The sequence below is a fragment of the Euprymna scolopes genome, chromosome 30 (assembly GCF_053919585.1).
Source record: "Euprymna scolopes isolate OS-2025 chromosome 30, ASM5391958v1, whole genome shotgun sequence".
Taxonomy (NCBI): Eukaryota; Metazoa; Mollusca; class Cephalopoda; order Sepiida; family Sepiolidae; genus Euprymna; species Euprymna scolopes.
The window spans coordinates 54,926,052-54,940,950 of record NC_136511.1 but is presented as its reverse complement, the minus strand read 5'-3'; the positions used below and the strand labels follow the sequence as shown (position 1 = coordinate 54,940,950).

At 38.4% G+C, this 14,899-nt stretch overlaps 2 protein-coding genes across 13 annotated transcripts in view; one reads left to right on the top strand and one right to left on the bottom strand.

The window, feature by feature from the left end:
* The window catches only part of LOC145254811 (glycosaminoglycan xylosylkinase-like), a 795,724-nt gene that overhangs the window by 536,972 nt on the left and 243,853 nt on the right, over positions 1–14,899 (top strand). The window lies entirely within an intron of this gene.
* Positions 1–14,899, bottom strand: part of LOC145254812 (uncharacterized) — a 560,817-nt gene that overhangs the window by 429,814 nt on the left and 116,104 nt on the right. The window lies entirely within an intron of this gene.

Below are 14,899 nucleotides of genomic sequence, written 5' to 3'. Positions count from 1 at the left end.
CCCTTATCCCTGAGTGGCTTCCGGGCCTTGATAAGTGGTGATCACTGTGTAAAAAAAAAAAAAAAAAAGTTGAAGGGGAGATAACACCATAATATGGGACTATAGGAGAGACATCATTTAAGGTTTTCAAAATCGATTTTATGAGCATAGATAGATTGGCTTTATATTGAAAACCTATTCTTATTTTACTCTTAACTTCAGCCAGAAGTGATTTTGTATTTCGACACTGCGCAGTGTTAACATTTTCTGGATGAAGATTTAACATTTGGTTTATTTATTCTCATTTTTGATGTTATTCTTACAATGTTTCGATCAATTTAATCTCCAATTTTCTTCAGATGAATCTTGTTCATATGGATAAAAGTTCTATGTGACAACGTAATCACCTTCACACATTTGGTTCTTTTTTTTTTTAATTACATTTTCACCCCAAACAAGTCACTACACAATCAAGGTATCTGAATTAATTTTTTCAATGATTTTAAAATAAAGCTGTAGTATTGTTTATCCTTCCACTCTGTATTGTTCTGTGTCCTGTGCAGTTCTAGGAGGTCTACTCTCCCAGGCGTTATCTTCTCCCCCTTTGAGAAAGAGGTAATTTATTGCTAATCGCCTGAGGTACCTCTACCGATTAATGTTGCCAGAGTTGTGTAGATATTTTTTGCAGACCAGATTATTATATATTCTACTGTGGAATCGAAATAAATCGAATCTCCCTCTGCTGTTCAGATTTTAACCCCCATCTGTTGTCATCAGATCGAAGCCTGTCTTTAAAACTCATATTATGCATAACATCAGCCTTCGATGTCCAGGTCTCATTTCCATGCACTAGGACAATGGAATATTCTTTTCATTATTTTGACTCTCGAATATAGATCAGTTTCTTTGTTTTTTTTATTCAATTTTCACCCAAAACAAGGCAAGTGCCACTTTGAAGTAGGGGGCTACTATCGGGGACATAATTTGCAGGGGGCATTATGAAGGGAGATGAGTAAAAAGATGTTTGTTCACATTACACTTGGACTTCTGCATATCAGTACAGTTGGGAAAACAGAATCCCGGAAGGAAGTTCCAAAGACTTGCGGTTCCGGGGAGGAAACTATTGGAGTAAAAGGCTTTTTTACACTTAGGGATCTCTACTGTAAAGGGGTGGGACTTAGTTGCTTGTCGGGGGTAGTCACGTCGAAGAGGTACAAGTGTTTGCAGTTCGTTAGAGCATTCACCATTAAAGTACTTGTAGAACAGGCAGAGGGATGCAACATTTCGCCGATGGGATAGAGGCCGAAGCCTAGATGACAGTTCAGGACCTATCAGGTTGGCGACTCTCTTTTGAACCCTGACTAGGAGAGAGAAACAAGCAGCAGATGCACCAGCCCAAATGTGACAACAGTACTCCATACATAGGCGAATGGTAGCCTTATAGAGGTACAGGATACTTTCAGGCATAAGTAGTTTTCTAGCACGGTAGAGAGAGCCCACCTTCTTTGCAGCAGCCTTGGCAATGCTCTCAATGTATATATTCCAGTTCATGTTCCCTGTAAACGTTAGGCCGAGGGGTTTAAAGGAAGTACTTTCAGGCAATGTGTTCTTGACCATTGCTATTGGTGGTAGAAAAGGTTTTTTGTAGTTATTGAAGGTAACAAGCTTAGTCTTGGCAGCATTGAATGTGACCAACCATTTTGTCCCCATTCCATTACAGATGATTGGAGGTCATCCTCTAGTGTTTCTGCCATTTCCTTAGGTATGTGTTCATTTTTTCCCCTCATGCCTGTTATGTGATGTCATTGTCAAATATACCCATCTCCGAAACAATTTTATCAGAGAGGTCATTTATGAATATCAGGAATAATAAAGGTCCAAGGATAGACCCTTGGGGTACTCCCACATTTATATCATATTGTTTAGATGTACAACTGTCGAGGACAACTTGGATTTTTCTCTTACTTAAGAAGGATTTAATTGCATTATATATTCTTCCAGTGATACCATATGATCTAATTTTCCTTAGAAGACCATCGTGCCATACCCTGTCAAAAGCCTTAGATATATCAAGGGCTACCGCTCTACCTCCCCTGTGTTGTCCAGTAAACGGCTATATGTTCAGAGACTACAGTTAAGATATCTGCTGTTGAACGTTTGTCGGTCAGGAGTTTAGCAGCTGTTAGGTGTTAGACTAGGGCTTGATTAACTAAGGACTCAAATATTTTGGCAAAAAGTGGGAGGAGGCTAATGGGGCGATAATTTAGTGGGTCAGTTCTTTCACCAGAATTTTTGAAGACTGGTACCACAGAAGCGGTTTTCCAGCAGTCGGGAAAGCAAGATTCGTTAAGGCATTTATTGTAAAATTTGGAGAGAACTGGAGCAACCTAAGCAGAGCATTTTTTATTAGCACAGCCGGGATGAGATCTGGTCCACATGCTTTTGAGGTGTCTAGGTTTTTTATGATACCATGCACCTGAGAAAGGGTGATTTTCAAATCGTCTAGTGTGGCGTCCGTCCGCAAAGGAAAGTCAGAGAGGGAGTGATGTGCCGACTGGCAAGCAGATTAGCCTTGTTTGTTGCCGTGCAAGCAACCTCATGATTCTTTGATAGTGGGGGAATTGTTGACTAATATCTTATGTTTTTACATAGTGATGTTGATTAATTAGTGAAGTTGATTAATTGTGTCTGTTTCGGATATATACTCGAGAGTCAAAACAATGATAAGAATATTCACTTGTCATAGCCCTAATCATCACATTGCATACACATGCTTAATAGAACTTTCCCTTGACCAACACCATAGAATGTATGTTGCACAGGTGTCAAAGAAGTAGAGGACGAATTTCTGATGTTTTGTGAGAAAAAGATGGCCGCTTGTAAGAATGTTGGTGGAATTAAGTTTGATTACAATACAGGAACTGCTTGTCTAGACAACTTAGAGAGATCAAATGGAATTAGTCTAGTAGACTAATTTCGTAACCTTTCATGCCATGATATAAAATAGTGCTAAATTTTGGAATCACTATTTGACATTTTTTAAGAAATTTTTCTTTATACTAAATGAATACTTATTTATTTGCCTCCCCCCCCCCGCCATGAGGGCAGGATTAGACACAAGGTTGATTTATATATATTATTTTTATATTTTATATACTATCATGGGTACTCGCCATTGCCCAGACCATATAAGATGAAGAGAAGAAGATCAGTTTTAATGTTGACTTATAAGTTTTTGTTTAGGGTTATTTGTGTATATCCTTTGTCCATTGTAAACAAATTTGCTCAGTTTAGTTTTTCATTGGTGGGTATTCCATACCCACCAAAACTTAGCTTCATTTTTGTTGACTACCCAGAACAGGGTTTCATCATCTGATCGCTGAGAAGTGTATAAAAATATATATTTCTTTTCTGTCTTCCTCCTTTTTCTTTCTCCCTTTTCTTTTTTCTTTCTTTGTCCATTTTTGGTAGTGAGCAACCCGGAACCAGATGACTCATCCTTATGAGGTGGAGGGAGTGTTGAGACTTGTTGAGCCTTTTTATCGACTCTCTCATCCTCTTTGTTTCTTCCAATGCCCTCTCTTTCCATCACCACCGGTTCGGCCTCTTTGTCTGTAAATTCTCTTGCCTCGGCAATAATTAAACAAGGAAATTTAAAATGTTTCTCTCTAAAACACATAATCTAAGGCGGCGATTATATGACAATATATATATATATATATATATATATATATATATATATATATATATATATATATATACTTATTTGTTTATATGCTTGCCAAATTTATGGAAACTTCTTGTAAATTAGTACCTTATGTTTCTAATTTATAGTATTTGTTATTTGTTATTTCAATTAGATTGTGATTCAAGTTATATTTTATAATTGTTCAATATGTACTAAAAGATGCTATATCATTGCGGAATCTGTACTTTAATTTACAGGCTATCCACCCTATATACATGCTAGTGCTACTAATTTTAATGACTTCACATTTATATACAATGTCAGAAATAAGGCATTTCCCATTCAAAGGACATTCGTTATTGTTTCTAGAATTACAGAGAGTTTCATTTTCAGTGTTCTGGCTGTTACTTTGTCCACTTTCCTTAATCACCTCATCTATTTTTGATTAATGTTAAGAATGATAATTTTACTGTGTTTTTGTTTATGAGCTTAAGTTATTACCTTCGGGGAACTTCTCATTAAGAATCTGATAGAATTCCTTTGGCAAGTTGTTTTTGATGTGCACACTGTAAGGTGGATTAGATTATATACACTCTCTACGTTTGTTTTTCGTTTTTTTAACTAGCCTGGGTGCCTGGCGTTGCCCGGGTGTTTTGGGGGTGTGTGTTGAGCAAAAAAGAAAAAAAGCTATAGTAGGCAAGCAGACTCGAACCCGTACCGGAAAGGAATCTGAAAAAAACCCGTGACGTCTTTACTGTTGCGTCCATCACCAAACCGGAAGTGACATAGGTTTAAATTAAGGCTAAACAATCAAAAAGAGGGATGACTTTCGAAAATATCGGTGAAAAAAGCGAGCCCCTCCCTGTAGAAAAGTGCCCAGTTGAGGGTGAAGGAATTAATGCTTTTGGCCAATTTTTCGATATTTGTCATCCAAAGAGTCAAGCTTCACAATGGTACCACTCTTGTGAAAGTCCGTTGCCTCTGTCGAAAGTTTTAGGCATACATACATACATACATTTAAACAGACAGATGAGATTTATATTATAGATACTGTGATATTTGCTAGGTACTTACTCTTATTGGATCTGAGTTATTAATGCCTGTTCTAATGTTTTTAGAATTTCTATGTCCAGAATTGCCCATAGCCAGTGAAGCCTGGATCATGGCCTGTTCTTCACCTCTGCCCCGGGCATGCAAAAAAAGTCTACCTATAAGAGTTCCAGAGGCTTCAACGGCAAGCAGCATTCTCGGTTTGAGTGGCATCTCCATGGAACCAACTACCAGATGAGGTCGCAAACCAACCCACACTACAGGGCTTCAAGGCAACCTTGGACATCGCTACGGTTTCTCACCTGTATAGTTTGTCTATGTACATAGCCCCCTAAATTCTCACAGGTTTTTTCCCTTTGTAAATGGCTATCACTTATGTGGTTATTCTTTAAATGAATGAGTACAAATAATGATAATTGTTATCATGTTTGGATGTGTTTTTGTAGAAATTGACTTCCAAACTATCAGCGTTTAATGAACTTATGATTTTTTTTTTTTTAATATTTTCTTTTTCTCTAGCTTTTTGTCCATTTTCAACAAAAATCGAAATCGATACTTACAGAACATTCGTATGATTCTTTTGATTTGCACACAATATTATTGAAAAATTAATACAAGGCCCATAGTGTAAAAGTGTTTTCTTGATGAAACAGATGTAAAAAATGTACCGAAATTTTAACATGCTGGAGAAGCTGTTTTGCATAAAAAAAAGTAAACATGAATCGTGGAATGTAACTATATACTATTCTGATATATATATATATGTCTATATATGAATTGCATATATTTAGGCAGCAATTTTTCATTCAGACAGACATTATTCAAAAACAAAACCCAAAAACCTAGCCTTAATTAAGTCGCATTTCGCAACAGTACCAATATACTTAAATGCCTCGTATAGCTCCTCCTTTCTCACACACAACCCGTTCCTGCCACTGACCTTAGAACTGGCATGCTCTCACTTTCTCCATTATACTAACTACATGAAAAGTAAAAAAAACGCGGATACTTTGAGAAGAAAAAACAATGCTTGGACCATACATCCATACCTTCGATGTATATACAAAAAAGATAATACGGAAAATTGAAAGAATAAAAATAGCTATTACCAAACGGAAACTTTCTTTTCCCCATTCTCCCTTTCTTTATATTAAGTGAAAGCGTTTATTATTATTTGTAGGGTAAACACACCACAACAAATAATATTATTTATTTATTTAGTCAGTTTTACTTTTAACAGTTGGCTGTGGAGAATATGTTTTTTCTTATTTTTCCCAACTCTGTGTACAATTGAAAACACTCAAAATCCGATTGGAATTCTGCATGACCGATTACATTGTCCATGGGGTTACCCATTACACCAGTCATGTCCACACCCCCACTGCAGGAATTCACTGCAGGAGAGATGTTTCGCCGAATGTCAGGAACCATTGCCAATCAGATATACTTATGCAGAATATGGCAAAACACTAATGTTTCAACATGGAACAATTCTTTTTTTTTTTTTTTCTTAACTTTTTGTATGTTTCCATGTATTTATTTTTATGGAATATTAAAAGAAATATACAAAAAGCGAGATAAATACTTTCCCATTATATATTTCTATAAGCATTGCTTTGCGAAAAAAAAAAAAAATAAATAAAATAAATAAAACAAAAAAAATAAAAGCAAAATGTTCTTTGGGAAGAATGCGTAATTATCAATAATTTATGCATGGGTGTTGCTCTTTGACAAGGGCAATGCATATAACAGCTTTTTCTTTTGCAATGATTGATAATCAGAGTGAAATTAATTGATCTATAAATATTAATTTAAAAAAAATGATTACACATGTTCGGTAAAGCCACGAAAACGTTTTAGGTGGGTTGTGTTCATTGTGTTGAGGAGTTCGTCTGTATTCATGTTGGTCATTTATTTTTACCATGATGACCTTCTGTGAATCTTTGGTTTTCTAGGAGTTTTGATTAATCTTCCTTTCATCATCACTAGCGGCACTATTTGGCGTTACCCGGGAGCATGTCTAACAAAATGAAAGAGATGAAAAAGTGTATAACATATGGATTAAAACCACTCTCTCTCTCTCTTTATGTCTTTCTCTTTTTCTCTCTCTTTCCTTCTTTCTTTCTTTCTCTCTTTATCTTGCACAAACTTTTGCATCTGATTTCACTCATGATCCGAAATGGAACACATACATCAAATTTGTTGCTGAAAAATGGTTGGAAAAATGCTTAAATCATTCTACCACTCCAGTAGGTATATCTCTGCCAATGCCGTCCTCTACCTGTAAAAGAGACAAGTACGTCCTAAGATGGAGTACTGTTGCCACATCTGGGCATGAAGCTGCTTGCCATACCCTACCCAGCCTTACTAGAGTTCAAAACCAGCTTTGAAACCTAGTAGGTGATGCCCTTTTCTTTTCCTTCCAAACTCTTTGCCACAGAAGAGACGTTGCAAGCCTGTCTCTGCTCTATCATTATTTTCATGACAAGTGCTCGACTGAACTCTAATCTATGGTCGCTCCTTGCCAAACTTTCTCAGAAAACACTCCGCTAGTTACAATCACTATCAACAATTTCCTCCACTCTCTATCTGTGCCTAAATCTAAACACAGATTTCACAAACAAAGCTTCTTTCCTAGAACTACCCGCCTGTGAAACTCTGTTTTATTGAGCTGCTTCCCGGCTGACTACAGTATGGTAGCCTTCACGTCTAATGTGAACAAGTTCTTGTTAAACCGTCCCCTTAAATAATCAAATTCTACCCAACTTACACTATTCAGGATTACTACACTACCACCTTATATTCATTAACTTTTATCCTTGAGTTACTTTTAGGCTTTGAGGACACCCTTGCAATATATATATATATATGATAGAAAGAAAGAAAAAGCAAAAATAATCAATAGCCGACTATTTGACTTCGTTTTGTTGTTTTCCGAACAACTATCAGTAAGAATGAAAATCCTATTCAGCTTAACATCTGTTTTATATGCTAGCATAGGTTGGACAGATTTTATAAAATAACTTCCAAACTAACCAATCTCTGGCCAGGTCTTTATTTATACCTCTGACTCTCACATCCATCGTTATCATTTCTTTCCATATTTTCTTTGGCTTTGTTTAGCCAACTGATCCTACCACTTCAACTGTTCTACATGTATTGATCTAAGAATTCTTATTATTCTCATGTGACCATAACTACGAAGTCTCCTCTTTTGCACATGTCTCCTTATGCTGTTCCGATGTAATCTTCCTCTGAAGTCATTGATCTTAGCAAGTCTTAATGACTTATATTACACTTTGCAAAAAAAAAAAAAAAAAAAAAATCCTGACGTGACCCGAGATTGAATGAGGATCAACAAATGTTCTATATTTCCAATCCATTTATTGTCATCGAAATTTGTTAAATCACCGATTTTTCCATCAAATCAATTGATTGCCTGTTCTAAGTGGAGACCCATCACAGCACACTAGAAGGAAGCTTCACAATGACTTAGTCCACAATACATTTTAGTTTACTAACCTACTGTTGATTTTATAAAATTATTTTTATATGATGGTTTAAATTAAAGTTTAAAATGCAAAAGTCAATTATCATGGTTCAGTTGTGCTCCAAACAGAAACATTCATTTTGAATGCGCTTCTGTCTTATCAAAGAACCAACTGTTTGATTTTATACGCAGAGCCGATCTGCTTGCGCGGTGATAAACCTTCTCAAATGAACTTGTGATAATACTTTGGTCAAAATCGGACTGTTCCTTCTTTAATAGGACTTTTTCGATTATCAATTTTCGATACTTATCAACGCCATTCTGGGATAAAACCTATCCAAGAACATGCCCAGACACATAAAGTACATTTGTGTGAAATTTCAGAAAACTTGGCCCAGCCATTTCAGAGTTCACAGGGAACTCACTCACTCACACACACACACACATTCACATTCACACACACACACACACACACACACACACACACACACACACACACACACAGATTGCCTTTCATATATAAGTAGAGATAAGGAAAGAGAATTTTTTGTCCCTCTTGCCTGCAGCAATTTAGTTTCTAGTTAAGCATAGTCAACTTCGAGTCATATAGAATCAGAATATATATAACATTTATGAATGTATCTGATGGTATACAGGATATGCTTATAAGTTGTAGCTAGATGCACGAGCAAATGGGAAAACAACTTTTCTTCATCATAGTAGACTAGCATGGCTATCTGGCGTTACCCAGGAGTGTGGACTGCAAAATAGAAGAGTTAAAAACTTCATATACGAGGTGCTATCAATAAGTTTCCAGAATTTTATTGTACAGGCATTTAAAATTGCTGTAGACTCCTGAAAATCCATTATGTTATTGCTATACATCTTGTAAGATGACTGACCAATTTTTATGATTTCAGGTTCAAATGAACAGTTGCAGCAGGAATTGGAAAGCACCCTACTAAAGCCTGATTGTCACAGCTGGTGAATTTCCAAAATTGCAATCTGGACGTGAAGATACTTTTAGAAAAACGATATGCAATAAAAAATGCTGCAGAAACGTATGGAATGCTTCTGACTGCTTTTGGACCATCTTGCATGAATCGAGCATCAGCTTTTGAGTGGCATAAGAGATTCGAGGAAGGCAGGGAGTCTGTGAGGGATGATGAGAGGTGTGAAAAGAGTAAGGAAGTCAGAGCACCAGATTGGCTAAATATAATATTTTTATGAATAAGGACCGTCGTGTGTCTATAGAGACAATAAATACACAGTTTGATGTCAGTGTGGGAACTGTACACACAATTATTTGTGAGAAACTAAAGATGCAGAAGATTTGCACAAAGTTTGTCCTAAGGGTGCTCAGAGAAGATCAGAAAGATAGGCGTCATGACAGCAGTGGAGGGTTAGGGTGAGTGATGACAATTAGGAGGTGATTCCACGCTTTACAAAGCTAAAAATTTAGAGCTTAACCACCAGATATACTTTAAGATCATACTAAAGTTGGGATATCTTGGCCATGGAAGTTTATTAATCCCATTTTGGCTCAACCAATATTGTTACCCTAGCAGAGTGATAAGGAGTTCCCACTTTTTTTTTTTTTTTTTTTTACATGGAGTTCACCATTTATCAAGGCCCAATGGCCACTCGGTGATAAGGGTTCTTGTGTGTACAGTAATCAAAGGGATAGTGTAGCAATAGTATTGGAGAATTGGTAAGGTGTCATTACTTAGGGGGGGGTTCATCAGGAATTTGTTTGTGTTGGACTTGAAGACATCCAGGTTGAAGTCGGGAGGGAAACAGGCAAGTGGAACAGAGTTCCACAGGCGTGCAGTTCTAAGAAAGAAGCTTTGTTCATGGTATCTACGTTTTGATTTAGGCACAAATAGGCAGTGGGGAAAATTATTGACGGTGGTTTCAGCTAGTCGGGTGTTTTTTTAGAAAGATTGGCGAGGGGGGACCAGAGAATGCAGCTCAGACGAGCACCTGCCATGGAAATAACGATAGAACAATAACAGGCTCGCTACATCTCTTCTGTGGGAAAGAGGTTGCAGGGTAGAGAAAAGGGCATCCCCCACCAAACCGCAGAGTCTATTTTGTACTCTGCCAAGGCAGGATAGGCTGTTTTTTGCAGCCCCCGTCCAGATGTGGCAGCAGTACTCCATCTTTGGACGTACTTGGCTCTTATATAGATAGAGAATTGTATCATTAGTGAGATATCTTCTGGAGTGATAGAAGGATCCTACCATTTTTTCAGCGACCTTGGCCACAGACTTGATGTATGTGTTCCATTTAAGATCAGGTGTAAAGGTCAAATCCTGGGGCCTCCCTTAGACGAGAGCCATCCATTTCAATTGATGCCAGATGGGGATCAGAGCGTTTATGATGTAGAGATAGTTCTTAGATGCATTAAAGGTAACCAGCCACCTCTTTCCCCACTGTACCACGCGCTCAAGATCAGGTGGTTGACTACTTCTCTATTTATTGTGGATTCAAGCAACTTACTCACGACAACACATGAGACTTATTGGTCTGTACTGAGAGGGGGATGACTTATCACCTGAATTCTTAAATACAGGGTGTACTGATGAGGTTTTCCAGGGTGTTGGAAAGCACTTCTCCGTAAGGCAACGCTTAAACAGTTTGGAAAGTATGGGGGCAAGTTCTGGTTGTAATTTTTTTAACACTATAATTGAAATACCGTCGGGACCAGTTGCTTTACTCGAGTCAAGGTTCTTGATTAGCTTGGCGACCTCACGCACAGATATTTGTATGTTGCATAGCATGTTGTCTGTTATAGGAGGGAATATGGGGAGTTGATGGCCTTCGTCACATAGGGTAGAATTTGCTGCAAAGTTTTGGCAAATAGTTTGGCCTTGTCGGATGCTGTAGAGATGACCTCTGGTCCAGTGATAATGGTTGGGATAGAGTGCACGTTTCTGTTCAAGATCCTATTTGCTATTTGCCAGAACTGGTGGGAACCAAGCCACTGCTCAGCTATTTTGGACTTAACGGATTGCGCATATAGTTCTCTTGCATGTTTTATTACTCTTTTACAGTGGTTGCTGGCGGTTCTGAAAGCAGCTTTAGTTTCAGTGCATCTATTACGTTGGTAGCTATGGAAAAAGTGATTTCTGTGTGCGATGGCAGCAGCACATTCGGGGGAGAACCATGGCTGGCTGTTAGGTCTTTGTTGGAATTTTTTGGATGGTATGAATTGGCCTATGCCTACAAGTAACCATTCGGTCAGATCTGATACTATAGAGGACACATCCTTTTTAAACATGGAATGGAGAGGGAGATCAGATATGAATGTACAGAAGCTATCCCAGTCCGCCATAGAGTATCGGTACGTCTGTAGATTTATTATATTTCATTTTTATCTTAACTGATACAACGCAGTGGTCGGAGGATCCCAGAGGAGATAGAACGGAACATGAGCATAGCTCAGGGGAAGTGGATAGAAAAAGGTCTAGGAGGCTTGCGAACTGACTGGTACAATTGGGCACACGGGTGGGCTCGCGGACAATCTGAGTGAGGTCATAGGCAATGGCAAAATCATGACAGAACCCCCCCCCTCCTCATCAGTCTTATTTGAGTGGGTCAGCCATTCCACATTATGGACATTGAAGTCACCGCAAATTTGAATGTTAGCCGAGGGATGAGCAGACAGGATGTGGTCAATTTTCTCTGATATACTCTTAAAGACAGTAACTCCACTGTTGTGGGGGCGATAGAGGGCAAATATAAATGCGGTGGTGTAATCAAGTGTAACCTGGAGCACATATAAGGTAGATTAGGGTCTTCTCTGGAGATATCCCTGCCACATGGGAAGCCATCTTTAATGTAGGCACATATTCCATGCCCGTGGCGATCTTGAGGGTCAGATTTAGATGTTAGGTTAGAGTATCTTTTAATTATGAACTCATCTACGGAGGTGGTCGGCCCTATTCCAGTTTCGCTTAGAAAGAATATGTCGGGTTTCATCTCCTGTAATTGGGTTTCAACCTCTGGAAGGTTAGAACGTAGACCCCTGATGTTGGAGAAGGAGATATGGTAGTAGGGGTCTACGTAGGAGGATGGGGTTCTAGGTTTATTCGTGTTTTCTTTTTTGAGGTATTTCATGTTGAGGATTTTGGGGTTTGTGGAACAGGTCAGCATACTTGGTTAGAGCAGAACAAAGAAGGAAAGTAAGAGAGGAAATACAGGAAAATTTTTTTTTTATAGCACATGATAAGGTAAAGCCGTAACAATTACCCACTAGTATGGCATCGAGAGGCCCCACCAGAGACTACTGCATAGTCCAGAATCCATTCACCAAATGGCAATACAGCAGCCCCAGTACTTTGCACCTGCTGATAGGACAGCCTCCTTAATGGTTATTCCAAGGTTTGGGTCCCTGACTATCAGGCGGTTAATGTCAGCCCAGATGAAAACGTTTACCTCCAGCACCCTTATTAGTGACATGGCCACAGGGATAGACATAGAGACAGAAAATTTCCGGCATCTCAGACTACTGTTCACGAAGTACTACCAACCTGGGAAGCAGCTTTTTCTTCACCCTTTGTCAGAAACATCACTCATTAGAAATGAGGACTGAGGGACAAAAAAGGAGAAGCGAGAGTTACTGGAGCTGCTGATAACACATCCACTGCATTATCTACTCTCCATCTTAAATAAGGAGTTAACTTGGTTCGTTTTACCACTTGAGAATATTGGTAGGAGTCTTTCATGTAATATTGAAACATATTTAGCAGAATTGATGTTTCCTTCACATTCCAAGCCTGAGGGACAATCACTGCTAATTGCTACCCATACCATAATCAAGAAACTCCCTTGTTTCACCGTTAGCTGCAGTCTTTATAAGTCAAACTCTTGCTGAGGGAGCCTCCACTGTTAAAAAATAATGTAAATCATGACTCATTGGTCCAAAAGGTGATAGATCTCTCCACCAATCTTTTCTGCGCTTGATATTGGCAGGATGAAGATGTTTCCTTCTTGCAGCTCTACAAGAGTAGCCCAGCTTGTGAAGATGCCTGATAGCTGTTTTGGGACTGACACCAGCTGGTGTTGCAATGTCAGAAGCTTTGCACTCAGGATCCTCTTCAATATTTCTTTTCACAAGATGCAAGGTTCTTTCAAAGGTCCTGGGGTGACCTGGATGAGGTTTTTATACTCTTTGCCATCTCTAGTGAATTGTACGATCACTCTGTTAACGGTATAAAGATTTCCTACTATTTTGCGTTCACCACCTTCATGTTGACCCACAATTTGTCCATGGTGCATGGCAGGCTTCAATATTGTTAGGTGCAATTTTAATGGGATACTAGTAATTTCAGCACTGTTTTTTTTTTTTTTCTGTAAATATAAATAAGCATATATTAATCTTAGGACAAATATTCATCTTAGTGTCTGTTCTTTTTTTGACATGTCTGTGTACATTAGTGTGCTGTGAACCACTTCTTTAATCTATAAGTAATTCGGTAAGAAAGTGACAATTTTCCGTTACGCACATATAAATCTATGAGTTTGGAAGTCCAATGCTGGGCGTGAGCATAAATGACTTGCAGTGCAAATCAATTTCTTTCCACATCATCTTCAAGTTAAGTGCAGTCGCATGCAGACTCTGCATTCTGATTATCGTAACTCAAATTTATTACCCAATAAATGGGAACCAATCATGTCATCGCACACTACAAGTACTTAGCTCTCGATTTATACATGATATAGTGCATTCTGCAATACTAGTTTTTAAACTACATATATTTATGTTGAAATATCTAATAACAATATGAATATGCAATTGATATTGTAATATAAATCATGCTGATAATTATTGAGATTTTCCACAGGGTGGAACGATAAAGTTGTCGCCCTATAGAAAATAACACTACAGTTTTATTTTAAAACTTTTATTGAAAAAAAATCAATTCAGATAACATGCATTCAATGTAGCCGCTTTCAGCCTCAATCACTGCTTCAATATATGTACAGAACTGGGAACATACCTTTTCCACAAACGATTGCAGGAGCTTAGCAAATACTCAGCAAATGGCGGCAATCAGGCTGGCTTTGGTGTTGTGGGAAGTCATGTTGGTGATGTTCTTGACATATGACCAAACAAAGTAGACCAATAGGTTCAGGTCGGGGGGAAGTGTCTAATGAGAGACGGGTACAAAGTCGTAGTACTTCTTCTGAAGTCAAGCCTGGGTCTTTTTGGACTTGTGGGCTAGCATCAAGTCCTGCTGCCACACCCAGGGTCTGACGGTGGCCACCTGATTGTACGAAGGGATCACCACACTCTTCAGCATATTTAGGTACACTTTGGTGTTGACTTTTAAGCTGATTTCGAAGATGTGATGTGGCATGATGTGGCTCTCACTTAAAACCACACCAAAGACCATAACCGTGGCTGGAAACTTTGTTTTCATCACCCTAGGCGTGTTCCTGTTATTCCTGATAATCCAGCGATGCATTTTGAACGTGCTGACTATAGTCCCGTAGTCGTAACTTGGATTGGTGGAGAGCATGAGTTGTACAGCGGTACATCTCCGATCTCACTTGTTGAACATTGTGCCACTTTCAGTTATGATAAAAGGCTCCTATCGCTCTTGGGATTTGTACACAACTGGCCAACTAGTAGATGGTTTGTAAAACAAACAGAAATGAAATTATGTCGTCTTCTAAGACGAAAA